This window comes from Eulemur rufifrons, chromosome 7, assembly GCF_041146395.1.
Source record: "Eulemur rufifrons isolate Redbay chromosome 7, OSU_ERuf_1, whole genome shotgun sequence".
Lineage (NCBI taxonomy): Eukaryota > Metazoa > Chordata > Mammalia > Primates > Lemuridae > Eulemur > Eulemur rufifrons.
Window position 1 is genome coordinate 254,913,483 of NC_090989.1, and position 14,187 is coordinate 254,927,669.

The 14,187-nt window shown below is 46.1% G+C and overlaps 1 protein-coding gene across 1 annotated transcript in view; it reads left to right on the forward strand.

The window, feature by feature from the left end:
• The window catches only part of TMOD1 (tropomodulin 1), a 58,833-nt gene that overhangs the window by 6,018 nt on the left and 38,628 nt on the right, over positions 1-14,187 (forward strand). The window lies entirely within an intron of this gene.

The window sequence follows — 14,187 nt, forward strand, 5'->3', positions numbered from 1 at the left end:
CTCGGTTTCCCTATCTGTAAAATGGACGCAGTTGGCTTAGATGGCCTCGGACACCTTCTCCAGCTCTAACCACGTATGATTTCTCAAGCCATTCCTGCCTGTCTTAGTACCTGAATAGGGCAAACACTTCAAGGGGTGCTGTTTTCAGTTATGCAATTTTTAAGCCCCAGTGTCATGTGACAGAATAGAGTACGAGGAGTTGGAAAGCAGCTCTGTTTGCAGCAGAGGATTCCAAGCTTGTGCATATTAAAAAAGAAAGAAAGAGTCCCTGAAACTTTCTGTCTCTCACTCTGGAAAAACTCGAGCTTATCATGAGATTGTTGCACTTGGACTCCCTCAGGAAAGGAATGCTTCATGTGCTAAAAGTATCCGCTGTTGACTGATTCCCCAGAGGATCTGCCCTTTCTCGTCTCTCTGGAGTTAAGTGGATGCTGCTCTGAAGCGGAGCCAACTCCTCAGTTCAGATTGCCTTTGTACCAGGCAGCCGGGGCAATGCAGAGAACCTGGAGAATGATAAGTCCCTGGGACTCGCGCGGGGAACAGTGTACAGTTCTCATATGATCGGTAGATACCCAGCGTGTGCTGCGGGTGCCACGGGAAAGGCCCTCCGTGGATTATTATCTCATTTAGTCCTTGGAGAAGGTTCAGTCATTAGCCCCATTTTAAGGACAAGGAAACAGAGTCTTGGAGAGATGAAGTAACCTGCTCAGGATGCAACCTGGGCGGTGCTTGGATTCCAACCTAGACAGCCCTGGCCCTGTCACCTGTGCTATTAACCATGACGCCCTGGGAGCACCTGTGGGACCAGCCCAGAAGGGAACTTGGAGAACAGATTGGAGAACAAACAGCAAACTGTTTTTTTCAATTTGATTTCTTTTGAAGTTGTTATGTTCTTTTCACCATAAATATCACGCTTAAAAAAAAAAAAGAAATTGCAAATCCACCAACACGGAGAATTTAACTATAAATATTGCTTGTTAATGAGGCTTTGGGGAAAAGGCAGAATATTTTTAAAACTGTCTCAATAAAAGGATCAAAATATTTGCAGGAGAGAAGAAAGTAGAGATCATTTCAACCTTATAAAGAAATTGGGTCCTAAGAGTTGATTTTAAAGTCAGCTGTTAGGAATCTGGGACATAATATCACCACAGAAACAATAATAAAAAAACAACAGATCCCCTGCAAAGCCTGAAATAATCATAATAATAAACTATTGTTTTCTGTTGAGGTGTTCTTACATGCCAGGTGCTATGCTAAGCATTTTATGGGCATCATCTCATAATATCTCCACAAGGATCCTATGAGATTGATCCTCAGAGGTTGGGAATAATACCATTGCATAGATAAACAAATGCATGGCCAGAATCACACGGCTATTGAGTGATAGAACGAATTCAGACAGACCTTGCCTTCCTTCGCCTATAATGTGTCAAGAGTTCAGAAAAAAGGGCCATGAATTGCAGGAAGAGATGATGGAAAACCTAGAATTGTAGAATCCCAGAGCGCCAAGGACACTTAGCAACCATCTAACACCACCTGCCCACCTCTGGCATCTACATATGCTGCGCAGGTAGAGAAACCCTAATTTATGGGGTCTGTCCTGGGCATGTGTCATTCACTTGGTGCTTTATGTATTTCACCAAACACTCGTACCAATCCTATGGGGTGTTATTGTTACCATTTTAGTGATGAAACATCAAAATAACAACAAATCCCTGAAGTCGACAGAGGGGAAAGGGCTTGTTCAAGGCCACACAGCAAGTCAGTGGCAGAGCCAGGACGGGAACCTGGAACTCGTGTCACTCGGCCGTGGCTTCCCATCAGACTCCACCCAGTTGTAAAGTCCTCCTTACCTGTGCCCCAAATCGCATCCTGTAAGGTAGGGGGCGCTCCTGGCCATCCAGGAAGCAGCCAAGTTTGGTCCACAGGGACGTGGTTCTCCTTTGTAACACAAACCAGCAGAATCGCAAGCCCTGGACAGAAGTAAACAGTTGAAATGGAAAGAAATAAATCTCCCCTCTAAAAATAGGCACACATCCTTAGAAACACTGCCGGTCGTGCGCAGGACGAGCCTGGTGGGGCAAGGGTGAGTCAGGCCAGGCGTTGGTGTGTCCCCACCCTCCCTCTGCCCCGTGACCACCTCCCCCACGCCACCTCCCCTGGCTGGGGGACCTCTTGGACCTGGAGCCCTTCACTTCTTCCCCTTTTATAAGCCTTGACCTCCCTCGGGAAGCCTTCTTTATCCTTCTACCTGCAAGCCCCCAGCACGGCTCCTGCCCCACACTGAGGACACCGAGCACTTTCCTTTTGATTTCAACGTTTTCAGTAGGAAGCATTTTAAACATAGGAGAATACAGAATATATCTGTGTTCCCATCATCCAAATTTAACAAATGTTACAATTTTGTTTTGTTTAGTTCAGATCATCCTTAAAAAGAAATCACTATAGATAAAGTTTAAACTCTGCCTGTCTTCCCCACCTCCCGCCCCCAGTTTGTTCCCCATCTCTCCCACTCTGCTGAGCACTTTCTACCGAGAGGCAGCAAACCCAGGACCCATAACATCACATAAGTAATATAAAGGAAGGAAGGAAGTGGGCCTGTTTTCTTGACCATGTGATCATCTTGGTTCACCTTTTACTTTTCCACTCATGAAAGAGATGTGTATATAAGAAAACTTTCACTTGCCATTTAAACTTTCAGGTAGAAAGGCAACAGCAAAGCCAATGATACGTAGTAACTGACCATGGCCACTGTGTCAGAGACAATAGGGAGTGGTGGGGACTGAGGCAAACGGGAGTTTGTCCAAAGAGCAATTGCTTTTAAGCTCCACCAGTTGTTGCCAGTGTGAGAATGAGGCCCAGTATTGCCAGGTCACCTAATTTTTCAAGAAGTGCTAGAAATGTGGGTTTTTATGGAAATGCTGACAGCTAATTCAAACGCACAGACCAAACAAACGCAACCAAATTTCTGCATTTGATTGGACTACAGGCCTCCCAGTTTGCAACTCGGGTTCTACTTCATATGGCAGGTGTGTGTTTTGCTTAAAAATATACCCATGCATAGAAACTTACATACATGTATATATGTAAATATCATTAGATAAAAAGTACCTAGCCCAGTTAGTGACACATAGTAAATAAATGTTGAACCCGAATGTATGATTTGTCCACTAGAATCTAAACTTTCTGAGACCTGGAGCCACGTTGTACCGTCACAGGTAACAGTGCAGCCAGGTATAGTTGTGCAAGTTGTGCACTGTGCAACTCCAGGAGACACTGTTCATGTAGACTAGAGAGCGAATAATGCCCTTGGATTAGTACGGTGCACAACTTGCACAACCAGATGCAGCTTTCCTGACAGAGTACCTCCATAATGCAGTGTTTGTTCAGTTGAATGGAAATGAACGATTATACCCTATGGTGGTAAAACTGATTGCCAATAAGCTGCTTTCATATGGTGTTCAAACCTTTACTCTGAGATTCAAAATGAAAGGGCTTTTTAAAAAAAATTTTTTTAGAGACAGAGTCTAGCTCTGTTGCCCAGGCTGGAGTGCAGTGGCACAATCATAGCTCACTGCAGCCTTAAACTCCTGGGGCTCAAGCAGTCCTCCTGCCTCAGCCTCCTGAGTAGCTAAGAGTACAGACATGCACCACCACACCCAGGTAATTTTTAATTTAATTTAATTTTTTTTTTTTTTTTGTAGAGACAAGGTCACAATGTTGCTCAGGCTGGTCTTGAACTCTTGGCCTCAAGCAATCCTCCCGCCTCAGCCTCCCAAAGTGCTAGGATTATAGGTGTGAGCCACCACACCTGGCCTGAAAGGGCTTTTGACCCTCATTTTACAGATGAGGGATCTAAAGCCAGAAAGCACCCATGTCCTGTTTGTGGCCTCACAGCCCTGGGGGGAGAACCCAGGGTGTCAGGTAGGGTGCAACTTGGCTTAAGTAATAGAGACTCAGAATAACATGATTTGTGCTGTGGTTTATTCGTCCCTCAGGTAGAAGTCCACAGATGAGCAGTGTAGGGCTGGTGTGGAGCTCAGCTTCCCAAACGCCCCAGAGTCCCAGACTCTGTCCAGCTCACTCTCCCGCCATCCCTGGAGTGCCGCCTCATCCCATGGGAGGTGGGAGCCATAGTAGCGCGTTCCAGGCATCTGAATAGAGAAAAAGGGCAGCAGGCGGGGAATAAAGAAAAGGAGAAAAACCATGATTCAAGTGCTTTTTAAGGAAGGTTACCAGAAATTGCCACTGGATACTTCTCATATTATTGATCAGAATGTAATTACATGGCTCAACCTAGTTGCAAGAGAGCATGGGAAATGCAGACCTTAGTCTGAGTGGCCAAGTGCTTGGCTAAAGAGTGGGAGTGCTTTTATTACTAAAGAAGGGGAGGCTTGACATCAGGGGCGATTTGGAGTCTGTCACTGTGTGTTTTCCAGTTTGATGGCCTGATGTGCTGCTCTGCCGAAAGCCCTCAGGTGGAGTGAAAGGTGTTGGCAGAAATTTAACCAAATCCAGGTCCCCAAAGAAGACACTACAAAGGTCTCACTCTCTAGCTTGGCATTTTCCAAAACCCCCGTCAGCAAACTCTGGTCCCATCCTGGGCATCCCCTAGGCTGGCACCTTTATAATGTGTCCCTCTCCCCAAACACACTTGGGGGCAGTAGCTGGGTGGCCCAGGAAACAGCTTGGGGCAGCAGGTGTGATGGGGGCCTGAGAGGCGTCCAAGTCCTCTTCCCAGCTGGAGCATCGGTGTATGTGGTTGTGGGCAATTCAGACCATGTGTTCTTAGCACCCAGTGCTGGGTGCTGGGGTTCAGAGAAGACTAAGATGTGCCCCAGCTGGCCCTCGAGAGGCACCCAGTCTCCTTGGGGGGAGAGATACAGCATAGATGTGCTCCTAGACAGAGCAGGATGAGCATTATATAAGAACTGGCAAGATGCCTGGGGGAACTTGGAAGAATTGGCAGACAGTGCGGGGAGCACTGCAAAGGCTGGACAGGGTAACCGAGAGGACGGCCTTGAAGGATGAGTGCAGGGGAGCGGCAGCCAGAGGATTCCAGGCGGAGGGCACAGCCTGAGCATGGCAGTGTGGGAGTTCAGGGCACAGCTGTGGAATGTGGGGCAGCCTGGAGTGGCTGGAACAGGGACCACTTGAAGAAGGGACCACTTGAAGAAGGGACCCTGGAGCAGTATGATTATGTCAGGGCCAAATCATGAAGCCGCCTTGCCCCTGGTTGATGAATTTGGTCGTGATTCTGTAGGTCAGGGAAGTGGCGGAGCATCTGTGAGTATGTTGCAGGTGACGTGGTCCGATGCGCGTGCTGGTGAGGCCTGTCTGGCTGCTGGGAGGGAAGGCAGTGGAGGTGGGGAGGCCAGAGGCAGGGAGACCAGCCAGGAGGGCTGCTCTGCTGGGCCTGGCCGGAGGCACAAGCACTCGAACGAGGGTGGTGCCCCCAGGACGGAGACATTTCAGAACACTGCGGCCTCAGACCCCTTGCCCTGGCAAGCCACGCTCCCGCATCTGCGAGGCTCCGCCTGTGCTGCGCTTTCTCCCGCCCTGTAACACCCCTGCCCTTTCTCTTCCCCTGGCTGTGTCCTGTCTGGTCCGCTGGGACTCAGCTCAGGACCACCTCCTCCAGGAAGCTCAGGGCTGAGTAAGGTGACCACACTGGGGCACGTGTCTCCTCTGGCTGTGAGCCCTCCTGGAGCAGGGATCACACAGTCGTCTCAGGATGGCCAGTGCCCAGCCCAGCAGGAACATGGAACATTTTCCCGGTGCAGGAGGCAGAAAAGGAGGATTAGGAGGCAGCCGGGAAAGGAAGCGTCCCCGCTTTGTAGCGTGAATACCAGAGAGAGACAGAGTGTGTGTGGCAGTTATGACCAATAGATCCCACACAAACAAGTCCCAGGCTTGGGCCACGGGGGCGCCTCTGGAGGTCAGCACTGATGCCCTACAAAGTTGACCGGGGGAAGTGGCAGCTGCTGCGTTTCACCAGCCCTGCAGCAAGGTTGGGTGGCTAAGCCGAAGGCCTCGCTCTTTCCAGAAAGAACGTGAAGAGGGGAGGAGGCCCAGAGCGTGTGTGTCAGGGTTGGGGGATATGTCTCTCTCGAGAGGGCACGTAGAAGTTTGGACCCTGCTTGTCCCCTTTAGAGGTGACATCGAGCTCTCAGGCTAAGGTATGCGAGATGCCTCACTGAGTAGGTTCTAGTAGGATCTGGAAGCTGCTGGTCAGTAATGCGGGGGCAGAGCTCTGTCTGTTCGGACGGGGCCCAAAGGGACTAGCTGCCTCCTTTTACATAAAGAGAACCAGACCTGGCAGATAACTGGAAGATGAACGTCCTCAAGTCCAGTTAAAAAGATATTTTTTTCCATTCAAATATTTTGCAAAAGGTAATTGGGGGACCAGTTGGCCTGTAGAGGGGGAGCAGAGGGGTAGGTGTCGGGGCATGCTTAGGTTGAATTGTTTGAAGTAGGAGGAAGGGAGGGAGTCAGCAGGAATTTTGAGAAGTTAAGCTGCCTTGGTTTCTGCGACCCCGTGACAGTAACTCCACACCTCTGGGCCTCAGTTTCTCCATGTGTAAACTGAGACCAGCTTGATAAGGAGGAGAGCTCCGGCTTCCCAACACTTGGAGAAGATACCTGGCTCTCACATGGGGCCTCATCTGGCTCCCGGGATCTATTCCTAGAGAAGGCAGCTGGGTGACATGGAAAGTTTTCTGTGGGATGGAAATCAAGAGCCCTGGGCTCAGTCCAGCGTGTAACCCAGGCGAGGCCCCACCCCTCCCTGGCCCTCGGCTTCTCCCAATTCCCAATAAAGAGTTTGTACCAACTGGTCCGTTGTCTTAAGGAGCTGTGTGTGCTTCGGTCACAGAATTGGAACCCAGGACTCCAGGAGCCCAGGCCAAGGGAAGCATGTTTTGTATTCGTTCTTACACTAGCTGATTTATTTGGGAAAGTAATAAAATCCCTTGTTTTTTGTCGCTGTGAAGGACTGGGTTAAGGGACGTTTTATGTATGGTTAGCTACCAGTCTGAAGACAGTCATACAAATCCTTACCATGCTAATATAGAAAATGCTAATTATATACAGTGTTATTCACATGTAAGCACAGGCTTCCCGGCCATGTGGCTAACAAGCTGTGTGACTTTGGACAAGTGACTTCAGTTTTCTATGCCTCAGTTTCCCCATCTGAAAATGAAAAAGTTTGCCTGGAGGATCTCTTAGGGCTTACAGCTCTGAGCTGCTGAAAGTCTATATTCCTTTTAATACACTGTGTGCGTATGTGTGAAAGTGTGTTGCCTGTGTGTGTACACGTGAGCAAGCCCACAAGGTTCTAGCCAGAATGGCTTCTCACGTAGTCCTAACTATCTATAGCAACGATAATTGTGCAGATACGTGATATTCAGCCTGACCAGCACCTGTTTGCAGGGTGTTAGCGCTCCTAGCAGCACAGCTAAGGATCTGTCAAAGTTTCCATTGTCCTTTGGACAACTGGACCCGAGAGTGTGGGTGTGAAAATAAGACTAAGATGTTAACCTGTCAAGCTGTACATCTGAGTTTTAATTTTACAACATTTAAAAGGAAGTCGCCATTTAAAAAACCAGGAGTAAGAAACTGTACATACAGGAAAAGTTGCCTCATTTTTTTCCCCTATGATTATTTCCAAGAACAAATTAAACTTTGTATTTTTAAAATTTCAAAAAACTCTAAAAACCCATGTATATATCTCTTTCTTCCTCTAACTCCATGCCTGCTATGAGAGGATACTCGGTACCTATTTGTGCAATAAATGTTGATGTTTTAAAATCAAGAGATTTCACATAAAAATGAGCCGATCTAATAGCGCTGTCCATATTCCTACCTGTCAACAATTCTCTGGAGCTGGGTGGTGTGGGGCATGAACGCTCCCTCCTCACAGTCCCAGGCAGCTGACAGCTATAATTGTAGGTAAGACCAGAAAGCACCTAGAAATTCCTCCTCCTTAAAACCCACACTAACTTTCCGGTCAGGTTATGAAAAGGAGATCACCCCAGCACTAGTCACTGCCCTCCTCACAGGAGTAAATTCCCAACTGTAAGTAAGTATGTGAACATTTGCTCAGGGTCCTGTATACAAAGCTCTTTCCCAAAGCAAATTCACATAACCAACCTATCTTTGGGGTAAGGATAAGTGCATGTGAATTCTGATTCCCCACTGCAGAATCGGTGACTTTTCTGACAGAGTCAGAATGTTTTGTTTTGTTTTGTTTTTAACTAATTATGAAGAAAGCGCTTGTCCAGTAAATATATCCTGTGCACGTTTTAAGATTAGGAGAATGAGATTTAAATTCCTTAAGGGATAAATGATTCCAGTTTCCCACGGGCACCCTGAAAGTGTACCTTTACAGGTAATGTCCAGGCTGGTTATGGATTATTTGTTGCTATTCAGGAAAGTAGACCTCCCCTTAGGATCTTTTTTTTTTTTTTTTTTTGAGACAGAGTCTCACTTTGTTGCCCAGGCTAGAGTGAGTGCCGTGGCGTCAGCTTAGCTCACAGCAACCTCAGACTCCTTGGCTTAAGCGATCCTCCTGCCTCAGCCTCCCGAGTAGCTGGGACTACAGGCATGCACCACCATGCCCGGCTAATTTTTTCTATATAGATTTTTAGTTGTCCATATAATTTCTTTCTATTTTTAGTAGAGACGGGGTCTCGCTCTTGCTCAGGCTGGTCTCGAACTCCTGACCTTGAGCGATCCACCCGCCTCGGCCTCCCAGAGTGCTAGGATTACAGGCGTGAGCCACCACGCCCGGCCTCCCCTTAGGATCTTGATTACCATGTGTTTAGTGAATAACCGTGTGAAACTGAGACTTTTCTCTAATTTTACTCCACCTCCGCCATTCGACTCGCATCTCCCCAGTTGCTACAAGTTAAAGAGCTTTTCTGTGGGGTCATAGCCCCACCTCTTAGCACACTCCTGGACACACAGTACTCATTTGGTAGATGTTCCTTGAATGAATACAAAATAAAGGAATGAGAGATGCATTTGTACACATACGTGATCACCAAATACTCTCCTGGTCAGAGCCAACAACAGAATGGTTGTGGGGACTCTTTTCCTCACCTGTTGGATAGGCTGAGCCTGAGAGTCAGTATTCGGTCCTAATAGCCAGGAGAGAGCCAAGGTAGGATTTTCTTTTTCATACTCCACTTAATTCCTCCATGCCTAATTTACATACTAAGGCACATCACATTGTAAAACAGGGCGCCATTTTAGATCTAGCCAGCTCTCACCTGGCCAGTCTCAGCGTCTTTGTTGGCCACTGGCACATGAGGAGGCTTCTGTCCTCAGTATTCCATGGCCATTTAGTTTAGTTAGTGCATTGGCCATTTTTATAATTCTTCCCTAGATAACATGTGCCATTTGAAAAATAACAGCTTTTTTGAGATATAATTCATCTACCATACAGTTCACCCATTTAAAGTGTGCAATTCAATGGGTTTTTTTAGTATATTCACAGAGTTGTACAACCATCATTACAATTTAAGAACATTTTCATCACCTTGAAAAGAAACCTTATACCCATTAGTTGTGACTTCCTATTTCCCCCCAACCTTCCCATCTGTATTAGTCTGTTCAGGCTGCCATAACAAAAATACCACAGTCTAGGTGGCTTCAACAACAGAAACTTATTTTCTCACGGTTCTGAAGGCTGGGAAGTCCCAGATCAGGGTCCAGCAGGGTCAGTTTCTGGTGAAGCCTCTCTTCCTGGCCGCCTTCTCACTGTGTCCTCTCACAGTGGCTGGTTGGAGAAGTGGGGGTGGGCAGGAAGGTCTCTGGTGTCTCTTCTTGTGAGGACACTAATGCCATCAGATCAGGGCTCCACCTTTATGACCTCATTTAAACTTAATTACCTCCTCAAGGTCCTAGTTCCAAATACAGTCACATTAGGGATTAGGGCTTCAACATGTGAATTTGAGCTCTCTGGGAGGCCGAGGTGGGCGGATCGTTTGAGCTCAGGAGTTCGAGACCAGCCTGAGCAAGAGCGAGACCCCATCTCTACTAAAAATAGAAAGAAATTATATGGACAGCTAAAAATATATATAGAAAAAAAAATTAGCCGGGCATGGTGGTGCATGTCTGTAGTCCCAGCTACTCGGGAGGCTGAGACAGGAGGATCGCTTGAGCCCAGGAGTTTGAGGTTGCTGTGAGCTAGGCTGACGCCACGGCACTCACTCTAGCCTGGGCAACAGAGTGAGACTCTGTCTCAAAAAAAAAAAAAAAAAAACATGTGAATTTGAGGGGACACAGTTCAGTCCACAGCACCAGCCCTAGGCAACCAGTAATCTACTTTCCATCTCTATTGATTTGACTCATCTGGACATTTCCTGTCAATGCAATGGCCTTTTGTATCTGGCTTCTTTTGCTTAGCACAATGTTTTCAAGGCGCATTCATGTTGTAGTACTTCATTCCTTTTCATGGCTGGATAATATTCAATTGTATGGATATACCACATTTTATTTATCCATTCATCAGTTCATGAATATTAGACTCGTTTGTAGTTTTGGCTACTATAAATATGCTGTTATGAGCATCCATGTACAAGTTTTTTGGTGAACATACATTTTTAATTCTCTTCCACCTAGGAGTGCAATTGCTGGGTCATATGGGAACTCTATGTTTAATTTTTTGAGACTGTTTTCCAGACTGTTTTCCCAAAGGGCTGCACCACTTCACATTCCTACCAGCAGTGCATGAGAGTTCCAGATACTTCACATTCTCACCAACACTTGTCATTATCTGTGTTTTTGATTATTGCCATCCTAGTGGCTATGAAATGGCATCTCATTCTGGATTTGATTTGCATTTCCCTGATGGCTAATGATGTTGAGTATTGTTTCATGTGCTTATTGGCCATGTGTATGTTTTCTTTGGAAAAATTTCTATTCAGATCATTTACTCATTTTTAAATTGAGTTATTTGTCTTATATTATTGAGTTGTAAGAGATCTTTACATATGCTGGATACGAGACTCTTATTAGATGTATGATTTATAAATATTTTCTCCCAATCTGCATGTTGTCTTTTCACTTGTGTCTTTTGCAGAACAAATGTTTTTAACTTTGATGATGTCCAATTTATCTATTTTTTCTTTTGTTGCTTATTGTAGCCTGTCTAAGAAACCATTGCCTAATCCAGAGTCACAAAGATTTATGCCTATGTTTTCTTCCAAGGGTTTTATAGTTTAGCTCTTACATTTAGGTCTTTGATTCATTTTGAGTTGATTTTTATACACAGTGTGAGATCACCTGCTGTTTTTAAAAGCAAGATAAAGTGATAAATAATCAGGAGTTTAAAAAATATGGAACAGCCTTTGGTTTTAAGTGAAAATCATGTGATATTTACCATTTAATGGAAAGAAAACAAACTTCAACTCGTAACGAGGCTGATATTTTCAATATTTATTTAAAAAATGTGATAAGCTAAGAATTATTAGAAAAGGCTTTTGACATTTTTTTAAAAGATCAACTACTTTCAGTAAAGATTTAAATAAACGATTCCATATTTTCATGTTATATAAGTAATATTTTTGAAATGCATTAAAAACATCTTTATTCCCGTATTATAATTGTACGTCTTTCGGTTTAAGGCAGTAGTTCTTAATCAGGGGTGATTTTGCCCCTCAGAGGAAATTTGGCAGTGTCTGGAGACATTTTTGGTTGTCACAAGTAGGGGGACTGTGCTAGTGGCATCTGTGAGACAGAGACCAGAGAGGCCCTGCAATGCACAGGACAGCCTCCACAACAAGGCAGTGTCCAGCCCCAAACCTCGGCTGTGCTGAGGTTGAGAAACTTTAACTCAATCAGTGGCCTCTACCAGAGAGATTTGAAAACAGATGTGAGTTTGCAAACCCTTTTCTCCTCAGTTGCAATCTCTTTCATGCCTCTCATCACACTACTGAGCCTCTCTCAGGCCAGAATGTGCTCAGAACCTTATTGCCATCAAAATCTTTTACGGTGATGAAAATCTGTAGGCCTTCCCTTGGGGATCGGAGATCATTGGGCAAGCACGAGCCCTTGCTCTCAGTGCTTAATTCATTTTATATGTTTGCATTTTAGTTTTTTGAATTTTAAGATATATTTGTATAATACATTCCTTGTTAGATATATATATATATATATATATATATATTTGGGCAAGCAATTTCCTATTAAAATGTATTTTATCTGATTATAGAATAACAAAAATGATACTAAGTAATCAAAAAAAACCAACAACATTTTAAAAAAGATAATTAATCATTTCTGAGTGTTCACTAGGTCAGCATTGTGCAAAGCACTCTCTCTGCATTATCTAGTTTAATTTTCTCGACAACTCTGTGAGACAGTAGCTCTCATTATTCACAGTTTACAGCCGTAGAAACTGAGGCACAATGAGATGAGGGGGCTTGCCCAAGATCGTATAGTTTGATCATCATTATTCCAAGTCAGGCTTGTGCGGTCAACTTCGAGGCGCAGGCATGTCACAAAGAATTTAGATCACTCGTTACGAATAATCACACATTGACATTCTCAGGGCAGTGAGGTGTTCTCTCACTCGCTAGTGCCACAGTAAGTGCCACAATGAGTGCCCTGCCTTGGGAGAGAGGAAGTGGGCAGACACCGGGAGCTTTCCAGTGGCTCACCTGGGAGCACCACCTGTCCTGCCTGTCGTGGTGCACAGTATCTGAGAACTGCTGCTTAAGGAAAACCAGGATGTGTGTGGCATCACTTCAGTTCCTGATACCCCAAACTAGTCAAGGCTTGATTTTCTACATACTGGTTGTTCTGTCATAAAATGCTCCAGCTCCCAATGTCTCTCCTGACTGTGGCCTAAATGCATTTGCATGCACACCACCACCACCCTCCCCCTGCCGAGTCCCTTATCTGTCCTGGCACTGTGCTGGGTGGCCCGTGCTCCCCTACAGCCCTCCCAGAGGCAGGGAGGAGCACACCTGATCCCCCGATCTTGCAGCTACTGCTCTTACCAGAACAGCACTGTGGTATTAAGCAGTGGTACAACATCTTGTAAAAAATTACACATTTGTTAAACAGTAGTATTTCCTCCCAAGCTTTATCCCTCTAGGTGCCAGGCGCCTGGCTATCTTCATAAGCCTGTTAACCATTCGCTCACAGAGGGGGCTTTCAGAAAAAGATTTGGAGTGTGAGTGACCAAAGAGATGCATTTTGATGGTACAAAGATTTGAGGTGGAATGACTCCCCAATTTAGACAGTTCAGGGATGCATCAAGAGATTAGGTGAGGGTCTGCCCTTACCTGCCCCCAGGTATCCTCCCTGGCTCTCAGAAAGAAAGAGGGCAGGGAGCACACGATGAAACGGAGTTTGCCCTTCTCCCCAGATCTGAAGAAGGACCCTGGTTATTGTTCTAGATCTATCCCTAAAACTCCTTGGGCAAGTCCTTTCTTGCTCTGGGCCTCAGTTTCCCCTTGAATAGGGGTGTATGCACCAGATGATCTCTAAGCATCCTTGCAGCTATAAACTTCTTTGACTCCCTAAGGTACTGGAGGCTGAGTTAAAATGAAAGCCCACTAGGGTGATTCAAATCCACCCTAATTAGGAATCTGCTTTAGTAGTAAGCCCACACCTAGAAGCCTGCCCATGTTTGCAGAAGAGAATGCAACAGCTGGTTGATGGTATCTTTCTTGAGAGACCCATCTCCAGGGGCGACGTTCAAAATATTTAACCACCAGTGTGTCATGAGCACAGACCCGTCAGGAGGCCGGAAGGCAGCGGGTAGGGCTGGTGGAATCTGGGGCTCGAGCGCGTGCCTTGCCCACCTCACAGTTCTGCTGAGCCCCGCCCACCTAGAAGCTCCGCGGAGCCCCGCCCACCTAGAAGCTCCGCCCCGGAGCCCCGCCCACCTCCTTGCTCTGAAGGCCTTTCTCCAGCTTATATTTGGGTTCCGCCTCTTCCTGCCTGTTCTGCATCCAGGATCCTAACTCAAACCGCTTTTGCCTTCTTCTTTCTCCAACCACTTGATACCCAACTGCTGTAAGTATCTTCGTGCATCCAAACACCAGCTTAATCATTCCTCACTCAACGGATGCTCTTTGAGCGCCCTCTGTGCTCAGTGATGAGTCAGCTGCCCTGACCCCGCGCTCCCTCGCCTTAAAAGTTAGAGGCAGGGACACGCTGGAGAGACCTGAG